This window comes from Mauremys mutica, chromosome 1, assembly GCF_020497125.1.
Source record: "Mauremys mutica isolate MM-2020 ecotype Southern chromosome 1, ASM2049712v1, whole genome shotgun sequence".
Taxonomy (NCBI): domain Eukaryota; kingdom Metazoa; phylum Chordata; order Testudines; family Geoemydidae; genus Mauremys; species Mauremys mutica.
Genome location: NC_059072.1, coordinates 173,248,314 through 173,266,117, shown reverse-complemented (window position 1 = coordinate 173,266,117; position 17,804 = coordinate 173,248,314). Strand labels below are relative to the sequence as shown.

At 40.6% G+C, this 17,804-nt stretch overlaps 1 long non-coding RNA gene across 2 annotated transcripts in view; it reads right to left on the bottom strand.

Moving 5' to 3' along the window:
* Positions 1 to 17,804, bottom strand: part of LOC123349389 — a 53,111-nt gene that overhangs the window by 10,181 nt on the left and 25,126 nt on the right. For both annotated transcript variants that reach the window (XR_006573524.1, XR_006573517.1), the window contains exons 3-4: positions 13,634 to 13,741; positions 6,337 to 6,422 (exon numbers count right to left, since the gene is read on the bottom strand). This is a non-coding gene — a long non-coding RNA (uncharacterized LOC123349389). The remainder of the gene's footprint in view (positions 1 to 6,336; positions 6,423 to 13,633; positions 13,742 to 17,804) is intronic.

Sequence of the window (17,804 nt, the reverse complement as noted above, 5' to 3'; positions counted from 1 at the left end):
CACATCATGAGTCAGAGGCAGAGCTCATTACTGAAACCAGGAGCCCCTAATCCCAGTTCCCTCTTCTTACTGCTAGAAAACACTCACTGCCTGGATCATGGACTGAATTTATTCTCAACAAACTCAGGGACAAAAATCTCAGTGCCAGCAGAAATAGGATAGAGGTTGTCTTTTGTGTTTGGAGCAAAACTTCGTCTGGTGATGAAACAAATCTAAAGCCCAGGTTCTAATCACCTGAGTGCTCTTTCTGCTAGCACCAGCCATTCCTGAAGCAAGCATGGTGGGCCACAAGAGAAATTGCCCAGTGTACCAGGGACTTCTGGTGATGGACAGCCAGCATAGAGGCCTTAAGACACCATCCCCCCTTGCTGCCAATGTAGGAGGCATAGTTGAGGGAAAGGTCATACCCAGGATGCTGCTTATGCTCTGGAGGCTGTCACAGTAGGTGGTGTAAATTGGCACAAGTCATCAAGCTGCTCTACCTTATGGATGGGGACTGGCCCAGTGCAGAGATGGAAACAAATCTGAAGGTGTTATGGCACCTTTGTGTCCCATCCTGAGTGCACAGTGAGCTCTTTAGCTGGACCCACGGCTATAACCTGAAGAATAGTTTAGAGAGAGATTAATGCAGACATGAGTAGGACAGATGGGAAGTTCCCTAACTGACCTAGAACCAGTTTTCAGATCAGTTCTTGAGAAGCTTTACCCACATAACTCAAAGAAGGATAGAGAGTCATGAGAGTGAACTGTTATTGATTATTCAGTGATACTGAGGCCATCTGCTAGCCACTTCAGAGAGATGAGGAACCATTTTGTGAGTTTCACTTACACCACAGTGTCAGAAGCTATAAATTCTGTGCAAATGTATAGGCTGGCAGTAATACTCATAAAGAAAGGAAATAGCAAACCATTACAAGAGATAAGAAAAAGGAAGTCATTATGCAATAGCACCTAATTTAAAAAAATGCACAGCACTGCAGATAGCAAAGGTCAGGGACAAACATTACAAAGAAAATGGAATATAAAGAGAAGACTGAAAAAAACTGGAATTAGCATCACTAACAGTGGGCTGAATATTTAAGACTGGGGTTTTAGGCCTGATTTTTTAGAGAATCAAAACTTCTGTCCCTCTCAATTTCCATTGAAGTTAATGGCAATTGTGAATGTTTAGGCACAATATGCTTTTCAAGCCAGTCAATATGTATACATGTACTTACAGTGCCAGAAGTGACAATGTGAGTGTACTGATTATGAAGACTCGAACATTGTGGGATTTTTGTTTCTCTTGCCACAGCTAATGACTTTCCTATCTGCTGGTTCAGTGCAGACAGCCATGCTTAAATGCTCTTAATTTCATCAATGAGTGCAAGGTAAACAGACTTAAGAGAGCTCATTAGTAGAGCTAGTTGTGGTTGAAGTTTTCCTGTTCAAAACCTCCTCTGCCCCAACAAAAATGTCAGTGGGATATTTCCACAGGAAATGTTTCCTTTTGACAAATTTGGAGGGTCTTGCCAACTGAAAGGTTTTCAGAGTTTGGATTTTCAGTTTCTTGAAAGAAACATAAAAGGTTTGCGCTTTGTTTTCATTGACATTTTTCTTCCAAAGATGCCTTGCAAAAACTCAGTTAGGCTCGTCATATCTATAAAGGGTGGCTGGTGTGAGAGGATGAGGAATTACAGCCAGTGATACAGATATACTAGGAGCCTGTTTTTTTTTTCCCCATGCACACCTGTTTTACAATGGTCCTTCCCTCCCACCATGAACACACAAACTGATGCTAGGAGCATTACTCCTGAATTACATGGATGTATATGACTTAAATCAGGTGCTATTGTTGGGCAAACTAGACAGAACTGGAAAAATAAATTCTGTTAATTTAGCCTTTATTATCTTTGAATTATCTGAATTCTGATTTTTACAAAATTTGTTCTTCAGAATTATCTGGACACTGTAGGCCAAATTTACAAAGATATTTAGGCCCTAAAAATGTAGACAGGTACTTATCTTCCACTGAAATTCAATAGAAGTTGGACATCACACACCATGCCTGGTGCTTTTAAATGGTTTGGTCACTCCTCACTGAGTTGCAAGGCCTCATTTTTTGTTTCAGCTTGTGTTTTGCTCCCAGAACAATAAAACCACCACAGCAGACATATGTGCTTAAATCAACTGCTTCTCTCTCTGTCTCTCCCGCTTCTCTGCTGGGTCCAAATATAATATACAGGTGCTTTGGTAAATCTCATTAGGTACCTATCTTCAGCTTCAGATATCTTCACACCATTGTAAATCTGGCCTTTTGCACAAATATTTCAGTCTACAGTTTCAGCCAAAACGATTTGCTTCCATGCGGTGTTTGGCTTTTTGCTACTAATTACTAGTTATTCTTCCTGTAGGCAAGGTGACTTAAGTCACATGGTATTGTTTCTGTTTTCTGACTGCATGATACACTTATAAACAGGAAGGAAGTCAAAGGTTTTAAGACATCCAGGTAAAAACACTTCCACACATAGGACCATACCATATAGTTGCATTGTTTCAAATACTCCCTCCCTCTTCCCCCTCTCCCCTGCTAACACTCTTGCAAATAAAAACAGTGTCTCTCATGTGAATATTAGCAGAAAACCATTCAAACAGGGTTACAAATACTGAAGCTAACTTGCAGATTTTATTTGGCCAGCTTTATTCTCAAAACCCAATCAACTCCCACTGTTCTCAGTGTAACGTGTTATGTAGGTGCTTAAATGTAGATGATTAGCCAGTAGCTAGTTTTGGATATCAGACCTTCATTTTGCTTGGTTTTATGTAAACCTGTGGTAATCTCATCTTCATTTATATAGAGGCCAATATTAGGTTAGCATCGGACATGAACTGTTGTTTTCACCATACTTCATGAGTTTCCTTTTGCACCTTGGTAACCTTTTAAGTTCCAAAATACATTGTGTGTGTTGACAGTACAAAATTAGTCCACCTTAGGGAGTGTAGCAATTTAGAGGAAGTCTTTAAGGGATAATTTCCATTTCTAATGCATTAACCTGTTCTGCAGAATGTGATATGAAGTTTAGTAGGTCTACAAGTTCAGGGCTTCTGAATTGCCATGGTGTTTTTTATATAATACATTATATCAGGGCACCTAGGCAAACAAACTCTTACTCAGACTAATAGACTGCACGTAACTAATGTAAATTTGCAGCTGCATCACTGAAAATCCTTACAAAATGGACCTTAATTTGTATAAAAAAGGTTTTGTACGATTAGAGACATATCTCAGCTGCTATGGGTGATTTGTGGATACCTAATTTAATGTAATCAATCAGTTGCAAGCATTTTAACTAAGAATCTGAGAGAAGACACTAATTAGTGCTAGATAGAGCTGCATAGGAGATTCAGGAAATACATATGTAAGAACTTCTGGTGCAAAACATCTACAGACACTGAGTTGAAGTTTATGGTTGAAAATCAAGACAATTTATGAACTTTACATGCAGTACCTTGTTTAATAATTATGCATGAAAATGAACGGTAAACATAATAGATATATAGAATACATACACCTCTACCCTGATATAACATGAATTCGGATATAACACAGTAAAGCAGTGCTCTGGGCGGGGGGGCTGTGTGGGGCTGCGCACTCCGGCGGATCAAAGCAAGTTCGATATAACGCGGTTTCAACTATAATGCGGTAAGATTTTTTGGCTCCCGAAGACAGCGTTATATTGGGGTAGAGGTGTATTAAAGTACAGTAGCATTTCTTATTAAATTCTGTTTAAATCCACCTTCCCGGTATTCTATTTTAAATATGTTTGGGTGACACCTTCTGGTAGAATGCAGCACTATGCTCCATTTGTGATACTAGTTCAAGAATGTACACACTGAAGAGCTAGGAGATTTAAGTTATACCCACTGTTGATTTGTCTACACCAGTGGTCCCCAACCTTTTTGTCAGGAGGGTGCCAGATGAAGGACCGTGGCGGCGATCGAGCATCCAGTGAAATGCCACCAAAATTCGGCGGCATTTCGGAGGCGACACCTCTGGATGACGTCGCTTGTCGGCGGCAAGCGGCATCATCCAGAGGCGTTGCCGCTGAAATTCAGCAGCATTTCAGCGGATGCTCAATCGCCGGCCAGGATGCGGGCGCATTTAGATGCCCCCGCGGGTGCCATGGCACCCACGGGCACCGGGTTGGGGACCCCTGGTCTACTCAGACTTCAGGGTATAAGTCTACAGTGCACTAACTTGTCACAGTAAAGAGCTCTGAAACAAGAGATGGGGCAACTGAATTAGAAGAGCATTAAGTTCCAAAGACCTGTTAAATCATCAGGTCAACTTTCCTGCATGATCAGGATTTAGGGCCAAATTCAGATTTTGTGCAAACTGATGCGACTTAGATTTCTTTGTGCTAATACAGAGATCATCTGCATACAAATTTGTACCCAGTTAGTTAAATGGATTTAGTTGGTCTTCACAGGGGTTTGCACCAGTTGTTCTTATCTCAGTTTAAGAGTGATTTAGTTCTGTTCCTTAAAGCTTCTTCCTAATCAACTTAAGCTAAAATGGAACAAGTCTGGGTTAAGCAGAAATGAGCATTTTGCTAACTTAATAACTCAACTGGTTTAAAAATCACCCCTTCAGTTAAACTTTTGCATGTGAGTGCTGACAAGCCCTCAGACTTCCTTACATCCATTCAATTGATATGCAATGGGGTAAGGGCTTGTCTACCAGCACACTAGTGTGTAACAAGCCAAGGCATAAAACATCAAAGAGCACAACAGAACTTTTAGTGCATGGTAGCACAGTTCACAACGGCCAGTTAGTATGTGACAAGTTAGTGCACTATAGACTTATACCCTGGAGGTTGGGTAGACAAATCAACAGTGGGTATAACTTAAATCTCCTAGCTCTTCAGTGTGCATGTAATACCCACTTGATTCCCTTACACCTGTTTATGCACTCTACTCATGTGTAAAGGTGTCTAAGTCAATGTAACAGATCTTTTACCATTTTGCATATCACTTCGGAATTTGCCTTGACAGAGGACATCAGTTCTTAAATTGATGCCATATTTGATTCTAGCTGAGATGTACTGTTTTGTCCCACCCTCCGGTCTCCTTCTGGAAGTTTTAGGAATGCAGATTGTCAATTTGAGTTTGGTAACTAACCTCAATTACATTTTTTTATAAACCTACTGTGTTCTGTTATTTGAATGCATTGGTTTTCCATTTAGATTGCAAGGGTATATTCTGCCTTTTCTCCTCACCTCTCATGCATGCTCATTAAGTCTTTTTGGTTTATATCATAGAAAGTTATCTGAATTACTTACGTTAGGCCTCTTTAGGGTAATGCAAATCAACTGCATTTCTGTTTAGCTATAAATCTTTAATGTAATGAAAGAAGGGACTTGACATTTACTTCATGTCTTGTAATAAATCTATAGAAAACATGAGTCCTCTTAATTTACAGGATTCTATGTGGTTTATTTAAAAGCATCACATTTTATGTCAGTCTACCTTATTCTACTGGTCAAGATGAAAGATGCAAGTCGGTGTTGGGGTACGTAAGGGTTAAGTAAAGACCTGGGTAACCGCTATCATGGCAGTAGGGAGTGAGGCACAGGCAAGCACTATTTCTTCGCTTGGTAGATAAAGTTGCCATTCTGTCCCTTCCCTTCTGCTTGTTAAGGATAGATAAGCATTGCAGCTGCATAAGGATATGGTTGTCTGAAGGATACCCTTTGTGTGAAGAAGAGTTTCTCCCCCCTCCCTTCCTCTCCCAGCTACATAAATGAGCTCGGGGTCATGGCTCCTTCCTCTCTCCCCCGTGAACTGCTGATTAAGGGAACTTGTGGCTACAATTACGGCAAATAAATGTATCTTCAAGGTAAAAATGTCTGTATAATATGCTTAATGCTGTAAACAGTAAAAGGGGTGGGTATAATTATATTCAGTACATAGCTATTAATATTCATTATATGGGCATTCATATTATTAAATAAGGGTTTTGGGGGTGTTGTAGTAATGTGGGTATTTACATATTAGCTTAGATAAAAGAGTGTGATATGATTAATTTGGGCTTACTTGACAGTGGCGGAGGTTTAGGTTGGATATTAGGAAAAACTTTTTCACTAGGAGGGTGGTGAAGCACTGGAATGGGTGACCTAGGGAGGTGGTGGAATCTCCTTCCTTAGAGGTTTTTAAGGTCAGGCTTGACAAAGCCCTGGCTGGGATGATTTACTTGGGAATTGGTCCTGCTTTGAGCAGGGGGTTGGACTAGATGACCTCCTGAGGTCCCTTTCAACCCTGATATTCTATGACAATTGGGTCGAGGGGAACAAGTACCTCAATAAAGAAGTCAGTTTACTCAATCTGCCTCTGGGCTGGGTCCTCCTGCTCCTTCTTTCCATCTCTAACAGTTGGCACATGACCTGATGAGACACACAGAAAGATGAATTCAACACCACACATGTGGCTGCAAGTCATTAAAATCCAGAGGTCTATGGGCATCAGAAAGGCAGGCCAAGTAGGATGGCCTTATACTTATGGAGCATTGAGGCATTTGTTGTAATTCCATTAATTGAATATAACCTAAGGCCCAGAATCTGATCCCCCTACTCACATTAAGTAATACTTTATTTCAGAAGTAGTCTGCTTCAAAGTCCTGCTCCCCCAAGCCTGCTTACAATGTTCCTAGATACCATGATTCAACAGTTAATGTTGTTGAACTCACGTGGTCTTCTCACTGTGAGTAGGGATGCCAGAATTTGGACCATAACCTAGCAGTCTAAATCTGGACTTGAGTGCAAAGTTCACAAGTGGTCAATGTGCCATTAAAAATACTGGGGATAAGACCAAACATCAAGACAGAATGTATCAAATAAAGCCCCATCAGGCCTGCAGCAGAAACTATGGGTAAAATTTTCAGATGTGCCCAAGTAATTTGGAAGCCTAATTCTCATTTTCAAAATAGACTCAAAAGCTTATATCTCATTGAAGGTCCATGTGACTTAGGCTCCTAAGTACATGAGTTGTTTTTGCAAATAGGAGTTGAGCTTCTGTGTCATTTAGAGGCTTTTAAAATTTACCCATATAGTCTTAATTGGATGATGCTGAGACACTTACAATATTTAAGCATCAGTTAAAAGACTGTATTACACTGATTGTAGCTTAGAAGTATTCAATTGGGTGAAGGACAATGCAAGAGAAAGACAGACCCTGCAGAAAACAGAGCACACACCAAGGCACTAATTTAAAAGAAAAAATAAGGTTATGTAAAGGTAAATGGAGCAACTGAAAAGCCAGACCTGTTACAGTTGTGTCATGGGCAGCCAGACCTGGTGTCCACCGTCACGAGAGATGGGATACTGGGAGATCAGAACCAGGAGTCAAACTTGAGATCAAAACCACAAGACAGGGACCAGGGTAAATAGGATACCAGGAAGTCAGAGGCAGGAAATCAAGTGAGGAGCACAAGAAACACTAAGCACACAGTCCAGAGCAGGGTGGATCCCACTTGTTCAGACAGCTTCCCTGTTCTGCTGCAGAGGTAAGTAGAGCCAGCTGGCCAATCAGCGGCCTGGGACTCTGCCAATAGGCCCTTAGGGGCAGAGCCTCAGACTGGGACAGGGCTTAAAGGGCCCTAGGTAAGCAGCTGTCATCAGGCTGCCGGGTGTAGGGTTGGAATGTGGCCACCCTGCAGACCCAAGTTTGAGCCCCCTGGGTTGTGCCATGTTCAGAGCACAGGTTTAAGAAACCTGCTGGGGAAAAAAGTAATGTACCCCTATGGAAATGAAACAGTAGGGAAGATATGTGGAAAAGATTCCCCTCTAGGGAAGAAAACTAGAAGAATTTGGAAAATGTGATGCTTTCAGAAAATGGTGCTCATGAATGAGAAATATAGGTGAAAAATAAATGTTTCAGGACAGTTTTTTTTTTCTTGACCTGAACCTATGGAGTTAGGCTAAGAAACATGTTTTCACTGGAAAAAATATGGATAACTGGTTTCATTTCATCCTCACTCTCGCTCTCAAAGAATTTAAGGCAGGGGTCCCCAATGCAGTGCCCGCGGGCGCCATGCTGCCCGCCGGGACATCTATGTGCGCCCGCCTATTGGCCGCCAGACAAGCAGCCACTGAAATCCTGCCGAGAAGTGGCAACGTCAAGAAGCGCTACAGTCTAAATCCCACCGAATTTTGATGGTGGCACCTCGTGATGACTCTCCTTCATGGCAGCATTTCGGCGGCAACGCCTCTTGACGTTGCTGCTTCACGGTGACCGCTTATCCGGCGGCCACGGTCCTCGGCAGCTAGTCGTCCGGCGCCCACCCCCCGGGAAAGGTTGGGGACCACTGATTTAAGGTAATGTGCACCTAACAGATCCTATTTCAGATGCTGTTCGGTAGCCAAACTCATCTCTTACCTCCCACCCATCCAAATTGAGCTCAGTTATGCTTCACTCAGGATTTGCACAAGTTTAACTGTGAGCAGAATTTGGCCCTCTGTCTTTAGGATAAAGTGTAAAAGCAAAGCTCAAATAACCGGTGTTCCCTAAAGGTCCCAGGGGATTTTTTACAGCAGTAGGGTATTCAGTCTAGGTGTGCTAGCCAACGTTTTTAACTTGCATGACTACATATTGCCTAGCTAAAGATCGCCTGGAATTTCACATTAATATGGTATTCTTTCTTTCTGAACTTTTACTATCTGTACTGTTAAACAGCTGCTTCATTCTACCCCAGATGTGGCTGCATTTTAGTGCTGGGTGAAGTAATTCCTGTGTATATACATGCGGTGAATGGGATGAATAGTCCTACATAAATATACTATTTTTATTAATTGCTAAGCAATTTGTCTACTCCACCACCAACTTTCCCTGATGTAAAATCTGCAGCCGTGCCAAGAAAAGTCATGAAACTGCCACTCCCTCCTCCTGAAAGTCATTCTTTACAAACTCTTGTTTAAAGTGGAAATCAGTTATTGTTTTCTTGTTAATGTAATACAGCTATATTGTAACAACCTGTAGCTGATATACAAGACTTGGACATTCATGTTAACAGATGTTTGAGAAGGGAGTCATTTATTTATTTATGAGCCAGCAGCTCTTACTTTGAATTTAGTTATATATTTATTTTTAAGTACATCTTTCTCCCTCCTGAAAATATTTCTTAGAGAAAGGACTAAACTGATCCCTCATGTAAATCCACGGAAGCCAATAGCATTACATCAGGGATGAATTTGACCCAATATGGCTCATTTATATTGGTTTAAAAGCATGAGTATGAAACCATGTTTCCCATCTTCTCCCTTTCTGAAGAGGGTTGGACTATACCAAATAATAAAGTGGATTAGACACGGTAGCTTTTGGAGTACGCACTGAACTTCTCCAGTTATTTGAGGATAAGTTTTCGTATGTTTAACTTCTACATTTGGATAAAGGGATTACACCGTGAATCATGTCTGACAACTACTGCGTACATTTTATTTGCTTTGCAACATCTGTTGAAGATCAAAACCAATAAAAAGAAAATTTAAGAAAAACAAGCCTCGACAATGCACAAAATTAGAAAGCTTGCTCCTTTACTTGAAGACAAATGTTTCCACATCAAAAAAGAGAAGTCTGAAGGGGTTGGGGAAGGAGAGGAGAATCCTATACTGCTTAGATAACACATGCTGTTTGGACATCTGAAATGGCACTATTCCAGTCACACACAATAACTTGCATTAGAGATGCCAACAGAAAATATAGAATGTGGAAAGAAAACAAACAATGGAAAAGAACAAGGGGTAAAATCAATACATAACTGAACTGAAATGGAATTTTTTAAAAGGATGCCAAAAAGTACAGAGGGGGCAAAGGCAGAGGAAAGGTTTTGCTAGTGAGGTAATAAGATGATAGAAAGAAATTGAAAAGTGCTGTTGTGGATGAGACTGTTGTCTTGGACATGCTTTTACTCTTTAAACAAATCTTACATTTGCAAAGAATTTGGGTGGCCCTTGAGTCTCCTTTCTTATTCTTTGAACACTGACATATGGAACATGTGTCTTTAGGGGTCTGTGTGGAAAACTTCCCCCGCCAACCAGATGGAGCTTCTTGTTTATTGACAAGTACAAGTTAATAACTTACAGTATTGCAGGGATTAGCTTTGCTTTAAATTATTTCCTCCTCAAGAGGAGCAGCTCATTTAATGATTCCAGGACCACAAAAACCACCACCACCTTTGGGGGGGGAGACACCCTGCCATCTGTTTTTCACCCTTATGCCTTCCCCTTTTATTATTTAATAATGTATTTATCTTCACATCCAGTATAAATGTCTTTGATCAGCCATGTTGCACTATTGCTTGGGATCAGGGTACCCCTGGGATCACACTCTGGCCCAGATTGGAGAGAGAATTTAGGCATATATTTAAGTGCTTTCCTATACAGGGAGGTTTTCCTGAATTGGAGCAGAACCCAAATGAGGGGAAACATTTCTGTAAGAGGAAACATGTCTTAGGGTCACCAGAATATATAGTAGACTGTTAGACACTTCTGGGCTATCCAACAATCATTTTACATATTACAGTCAAGATTCTTTTATTAGGACTATTTACATTCTATACTTTCTGCATCAATTCTCTGATTGGGGAGAGAAAGGAAATGGGAAAAAAGAAAAGAAAAGAATGAGGGGATGGAAAGATGTAGGAAGAGCTCAAGAATAGTCCAATTTTGGGGAGGAAGGGAGGCGGCTTACCTGAACTGAATTTCTACTCTTATGTTCTCCCATCACTCAAGCTTATATATTTTAAGTTGTATATGCTAATTCTCTTCCACCCACTTGTCAATCAAAATATTTGAAACTTCTTTTCAGTCAAAACAAATTTGCTTGGACCATCTGCCACAGGTGGAGGAATAGCTGAATATCCTTGTAATATATACATATCAGCTGATATTCCTGGAAGTATTTCTCTCAAGATGTGAAAGTGCTGGACAACAGTGACAAACATTTACATGGAGATGGAGCCCTGTTTCAGTACGCTGGTACTTTTATTTACAGTCCTCTGGTTTTTGGTTGAATGTAGGACAGTAAAGCAATAACAAATTTGGTCTATCATATAAAGTATGTAGAATCAACTAATGATGCAATGGATTTCCCTGGAAGACTATATTTTCAAAAAACCTGAGCCATTTGCAAATGTTTACTGGACACAGAATACCTGCTCGACTTGTCATTGAAGAGTTTGCTATTCTTTCCCAAATGAACTATCAGTTCCATTTAGTAAAAGAGAACATCTAGCTAAAGGGGAACGTATAATTCTCCAATTAGTAACAATTAGCTGTAGTGTTAATTCACTTGTAAATAGATTTCTTGGCAAAGTTGATGGCTTGCACTCCCATGCCATGCTTAAATGACAGTCTATTTCTCCTTAATGAGTGATAAAGTGAAGGGGTTAAAGCAATTTAAAAAACAAACACAACCCCCAGGTTATCCTTAGTCCCCAAAGTTGTGAAAAATGTGGTAGGACCAACTCCCTTTAAAAAAAAAAAAGTGTTCTTGAAATGAAGTTAAGTATCTCCTGTCTGGTACTGCTGGAGCAAATCTGTTTCCTATATTTACATTAGTATAGCAACAACATAACAAATACCCTGTCATATCTAAACCAAAGGAAAAAATGTATGCAGATAGCCTACAACGTCTGTATGATCCAGAAAAATCCTTCCTCATACTTAAATTTAAGAATGGGGAGGGGAGGAAACAAACACTATGTAATAGGATTCATTCAACCAATTGCTAGAACTAAGTGGAGATCTCATAAAAAAGTTATTCATTGTACTTTGCGTGATTACAAGTGCCCACAATTTATTTTAGGTTACTGTCCTGATGTTTGGACAGTGTATACATATCCTATAGATGGGGCAGCTCGTTGTCAAACCCACATTGGAAAGGCTAAAAATGCTGGGCCAGATTCTACTATGAGGGAGAAGGAGGAGAGATTAAAATATTTTTAAAATAGCGTGTTATATTCTTTCATCTGCTCCGTAATGTGTCACTTCTATTTTTTTCTTGGAAGCTTTTGCGGACCAGGACTTCTCTTACTGATATGACTTGCCACACTTTGGGTACTGAATAAACATAGCTATGTTTGAATTAGCAGTAAGAGAACCGGCTTCAGTTGAGTCATTTCTGATTAGAGCTGGCCAAAAAATATTTGTCTAATGGTTTGATTTATATCAGTGTGATAGTAGGATTAGGGTAACTCAGTAAAATTAAGTTTTTGGTGCAGAAAGAGCTACCACCATGGGACAGTTCAAACTGAAAGAAGAGCTACTGGAAAACATGAAGGAGAATTTCTCCCTTAATCATAATAGGAGCCAGCGCTAGCTATTTGTTATAGAAGTATGAGTCATTAGAAGATTTCCATTAATGAAGACACCTCTTTTGCAACATGGCTTAGAATGAGCATACACTAAGCTATAAAAGAAGCTGATAGAAATGCTTTAGTAAATGAATGTAACACTGGCTTTGGAAAGATGGTCTAACATTTGCTAATCACAAAAATGATACATTAGAAGATGCTACTCAGGCTGTAATGAGGCTGCCAGTATCAGCCTTAGTTTCACTGTCACTCCTGCTCTCCACCTCACCATGCTCATAGCAATTTAATCCTTTAATGGGTCAAAGGTGGATTCTTGAGAGGCACCAGGGCACAGTGAACAAGGCAATTGGCTGAGACTCAGGACACCTGAATTCTATTCCTGACTCAGCAACTCACCTACAACGTGACACTGGACAAGTCACATCACCATTCCTTTTCCATCCTTGGTCTTCTCTATTTATATTGTAAGCCCTACAGGTCAGAGACTCACTCTTATAATGTGTTTGTGCAGTGCACAGTTGGGGCTTCATGTCAGCTCATGTCAAATAAGGCTCATGTCAGCTACATAAAACAATCAAATAGAAGAACCACAACCAAGAGCCTGTGTTGCCTAGTGGACAGGGCACTGGACAGAGACCTGGGTTCTGTCCCTGGCTCTTGTTTGCTGGGTGACCTTGGGCAAGCCATGTCCTCTATGCCTCAGTTTTCCCACTTGTAACATGGGGATAATGATATTGACTTCCTTTGTGAAGTCCTTTGAAGGCTTCATGACAGTTAAGTATTATTGTCAGATTTATGTATTGTCATGGTTAATGGTACACAGATTTTCAAAATATTGTATAAATTGAATTAAATTGATTTAAAATGGTCAACCACTTTGGTGCCTGGTGGATATTGCCTACCAGCCCAAGAAGGCAGCAAATGCAAAGCTCTAGGGGATTTCTAATGAAAACCATTGCATGCCTAAGGCTATGTCCAGACTACCCGCTGGATCGGCGGGTAGCGATCTATCTATCGGGGATCGATATATCGCGTTTCGTCTAGACGTGATATATCGATCCCCGAACGCGCTCCCGTCAACTCCGGAACTCCACCAGGGTGAGCGGCGGTAGCAGAGTCTATGGGGGAGCCGCGGCTGTTGATCCCGCGCCGTGAGGACGGGAGGTAAGTTGAAATAAGATACGTCGACTTCCCGTAGCTGAAGTTGCATATCTTACTTAACCTCCACCCCCCCCCCCAGTGTAGACCAGGCCTTAGAAGCTACCCTCTTTGCACAAAACAGCCTACCTTTTCCATTTTCTGGCCTGCTGTAATTCCTGCACAGAACAATCAAGGGGGCATCGTATAGGCAGAGTCTCCAAACACAGTCAAATCCTGTCCTGGGGATGGTACCATCTGCAAGGCAGTTATTGATAAAAGAAAATGCAAAGGTAGCATTAAGCCGGAATGGGAAAAAATATAAATAGAGAGAATATGTGACTGTGTGGAGTTGTGGTAAGGTTTTATCTAGAGTTAGTTGGAGTTTTTCCAGAAAGTTTGTCCAAAACCTCAAAATATTGAGAAAAATATTTGGAAAACTGCTCTTTAGGAAATTTATGATAAAGAATTTCTAATAGTTTGTTAAAAAAAATCACCACCATGATTGAAATGGGTATTGATTTTTTGTGTGTTTTTTTCAAAAGCTGCTAAATAAAAACAATGGATAATAATTTCTATAATTATTATTTGGGGCAAAAAAAAATTAAAAAAACACCACAGAAAGGGGTCTGTTTTGAACCATGCTGAAAGGGAACAATTTCAATTTTTTTCCCCATGTTTTCTTCCCCCTCCTCTCGCTTTCTTAACAGGAATTTGGAATGGCCATGCCTTTGCCTGGCAAATCTCAAATGAACACCAATAAAGCCTTAAATACATCATGTGTGTGTGTTCTGGACATCATAGATAAAATAGATGCTACAGTAGTGTTTAAGAAAATGATAGCATTTTTTAAAAAAGAACCTTTAAAAAATATATCCCTCCACTAGTAAAGCTAGGAGCCTTTGTTGAGACCAGAGGTAGCCCAATTATGGCTAGAGTATCTGCAAATGTTTACATTGCTTATTTTTAATTTTTGGTTAAAATACAAGCTTTCCAATGAACTCTAGCTACCATGAGCCCAGCTTTACAGAAGTGAGAGTGAGCCAGAAACAAACCTCTAAAAAACATAGCCTTTCTATATGTGAGTGTGTCACAGTTTTAGAATCCATTATCTTGAGTCTGTCCAGGACTAAAGGCAAATGTTGAGTTCCATGGGGAATCTCTCCTTATTAAATCTCTCATTTCAAGTTTTGCAAGCTGCAATTTATTATTGGACCTTACATTTGGACATTTTTATGAAGAGAGACATGACCACAGGTGTAGGACCAAGTCGTGCTGATACTGGGCCTCAGGCAGGTGTAACTTTGGGAATAAAACATTTTGTGTCCAGTTGATCCAAAGTGACAGCTGTTTGAAGATGCTCAAGGGTTTGGATAAATTCCAGAGGAGACAGATTAATGGGCTGAGGGCCAGGTGAGGTAGTCAATGCTGCAAGACAACTAAATTTATCACATGGGTCTCACCACCACTTCATAGACATAGGTATGCGGCAAAGACATTTGATCATTCTGCGTCACACTGTTTGTGAATCTCAAGGAGGAAAGGAACACCAAATGAGCCCCCTTTTAAGCATGTTCTGCACTGACAAGTTATTGGCATGTTGTGTTATTCTCATTGTATTTTGGTTCATCTGGACTAGAAAAAGAAAAGAGCTTATGTTTGTAATTACCGAAGGTATTTCTAAGCTGATTTATTATAGAGTGATTATACATTAAAAAAAAAAGCTATCACAGCAATCCCAACATTCCTTAAGTGGAGAAGGTGCTCTCATGCTTTCATAAAAAGAAACAGCTGGCCTTGGAGAAAGCAGATAGAGGAATCTTCCACATGGCATCAAATAAAAGCAATTAGGCACTCTAGTGTTTACTGAAAAATGATCAGCAGGGTGACACATTCCATCAGGCTTCACTTTTCTCATGCTTAAATGCCTTTCGGCACTATGAGCGCAAATCCCAGTGGAGAATTAAGTCTCCAGGGGAAATGTTTAAGAGGCTTCAGGGTGAGTTACCAAGTTACTAATGCAGAAGTCCATTTCAGAAATTTGTCTTTTCAGTGATTAAGACAGTTTCAAAAGGAAGGAAGAAGAAGAGAGACTTTCCAAATTTTGTATTCTACTGATTCTAATATCTCACATAGTAAAATACATGAGAAGATTAACTTACTGGTGCTATGTGTTTATACAGTGACTAGCACAACTGGGGGGAGGGAACGGCATCCCGGTCTTGGTTGGGGCACTAGGTAGGCATTACTATTAGTGGCTTCTGTAATACAGATAATATTGCACACAAAGTGCAAGGATGTTACAAAATAAACATGGAAAGCTTTTTCCTCAGGCCTTAAAATTTGGCAGGAGTAACTTTTTGGAACAGAAGCCACTTATTCTGACACCCTTTAGTTTTTCATTTCACTGGACAAATTATTATTTTTTAAAAAAATTTTGCAAAAAACTTCCGTGTCCTGGCCAATTTAACAGGGAAGGATTTGCAAATAGTCCAACTCCTTTTCTTCCCACCACAACACTTTAGGAGACTGTCACAGGATACACTCAGCACTGGGGCGCCTCCTCTTGGCTGCTCTGGGGATTAGCTCCTTCCAGGTCCAGTGCCCACCCCTTCTGTCACTTGTCCACAGGCCCTGCTGCCTCTCTCTGATTCAGGAAGCTCTCTTTATGGCATGGCCTTCCAGCTAGGTCACTGTTTTCTCCCCCTTTTGGGGGTACCAAAGTCTCTCCCTCTAAAATGGCAGTCTTCCCTTGACAGCCCAGGCCTCTTCTACTCTGGATTTCAGTCCAGGGACGCTACATCTAGCAACTGTGGTCTGCTTGCTCCCACAGCCTGTTGCTATTTCCCTGAACTCCTTCCTACAGCCTCTGGCTCCCCCCTCTGAGTTTACCAGACCAAACTCCCTTGTTCCAGGGAGTAATTGCTGACTATAAGTGTCAACTCCATAGCCCCAAACGCACCTCCCTTCTCCCAGGGTGTCACTGCAGACTACTTCCCCTACAGCCCCTTTCTGCTGCCAACTTCCTGGCTTTATACCAGCGCTGCTTGTTCCTTCTCAGTTGGGCTCCATCATCAATCTACCTTTTAATCCTTGGCTATCCCCTAGGTGCAGCCTATCAGGTTACTTAACCTAGACAGCCTTATGTGGGATGGACAGCCCATCACAGATATTTCAGAGAAGTCCATGAACAGAGTATAAGATAAAACAGTGAACAAATAAATGCAAATTTTGGAATTAATTGATAAACTTAACATTAACAAGTCACCGGGACCAGATGGCATTCACCCAAGAGGTCTGAAAAAACTCAAATGTGAAGTTGCGGAACTATTAACTAGGGTTTGTAACCTGTCCTTTAAATCAGCTTCTGTACCCAAATGACTGAAAGATAGCTAATGTAACCCCAATATTTAAAAAGGGCTCTAGAAGTGATCCTGGCAATTACAGACCGGTAAGTCTAACATCAGTACTGGGCAAATTAGTTGAAACAATAGTAAAGAATAAAATTGTCAGACACATAGCAGAACATAAATTGTTGGGCAAAAGTCAACATGGTTTCTGTAAAGGGAAATTGTGCCTTACTAATCTATTAGAGTTCTTTGAAGGGGTCAACAAACATGTGGACAAGGGGGATACAGTGGACATAGTGTACTTAGATTTCCAGAAAGCCTTTGACAAGGTCCCTCACCAAAGGCTCTTACGTAAATTAAGTTGTCATGGGATAAAAGGGAAGATCTTTTCATGGATTGAGAACTGGTTAAAAGACAGGGAACAAAGGGTAGGAATAAATGGTAAATTCTCAGAATGGAGAGGGGTAACTAGTGGTGTTCCCAAAGGGTCTGTCCTAGGACCAATCCTATTCAATTTATTCATAAATGGTCTGGAGGAAGGGGTAAAAAGTGAGGTGGCAAAGTCTACAGAAGATACTAAACTGCTCAAGATAGTTAGGACCAAAGCAGACTGTGAAGAACTTCAAAAAGATCTCACAAAACTAAGTGATTGGGCAACAAAATGGCAAATGAAATTTAATGTGGATAAATGTAAAGTAATGAACATTGGAAAAAATAACCCCAACTATACATACAATATGATGGGGGCAAATTTAGCTACAACAAATCAGGAAAAAGATCTTGGAGTCTTCGTGGATAACTCTCTGAAGATGTCCACGCAGTGTGCAGAGGCAGTTAAAAAAGCAAACAGGATGTTAGGAATCATTAAAAATATATTATTGCCCTTATATAAATCGATGGTAGGCCCACATCTTGAATACTGCGTACAGATGTGGTCTCCTCATCTCAAAAAAGATATACTGGCACTAGAA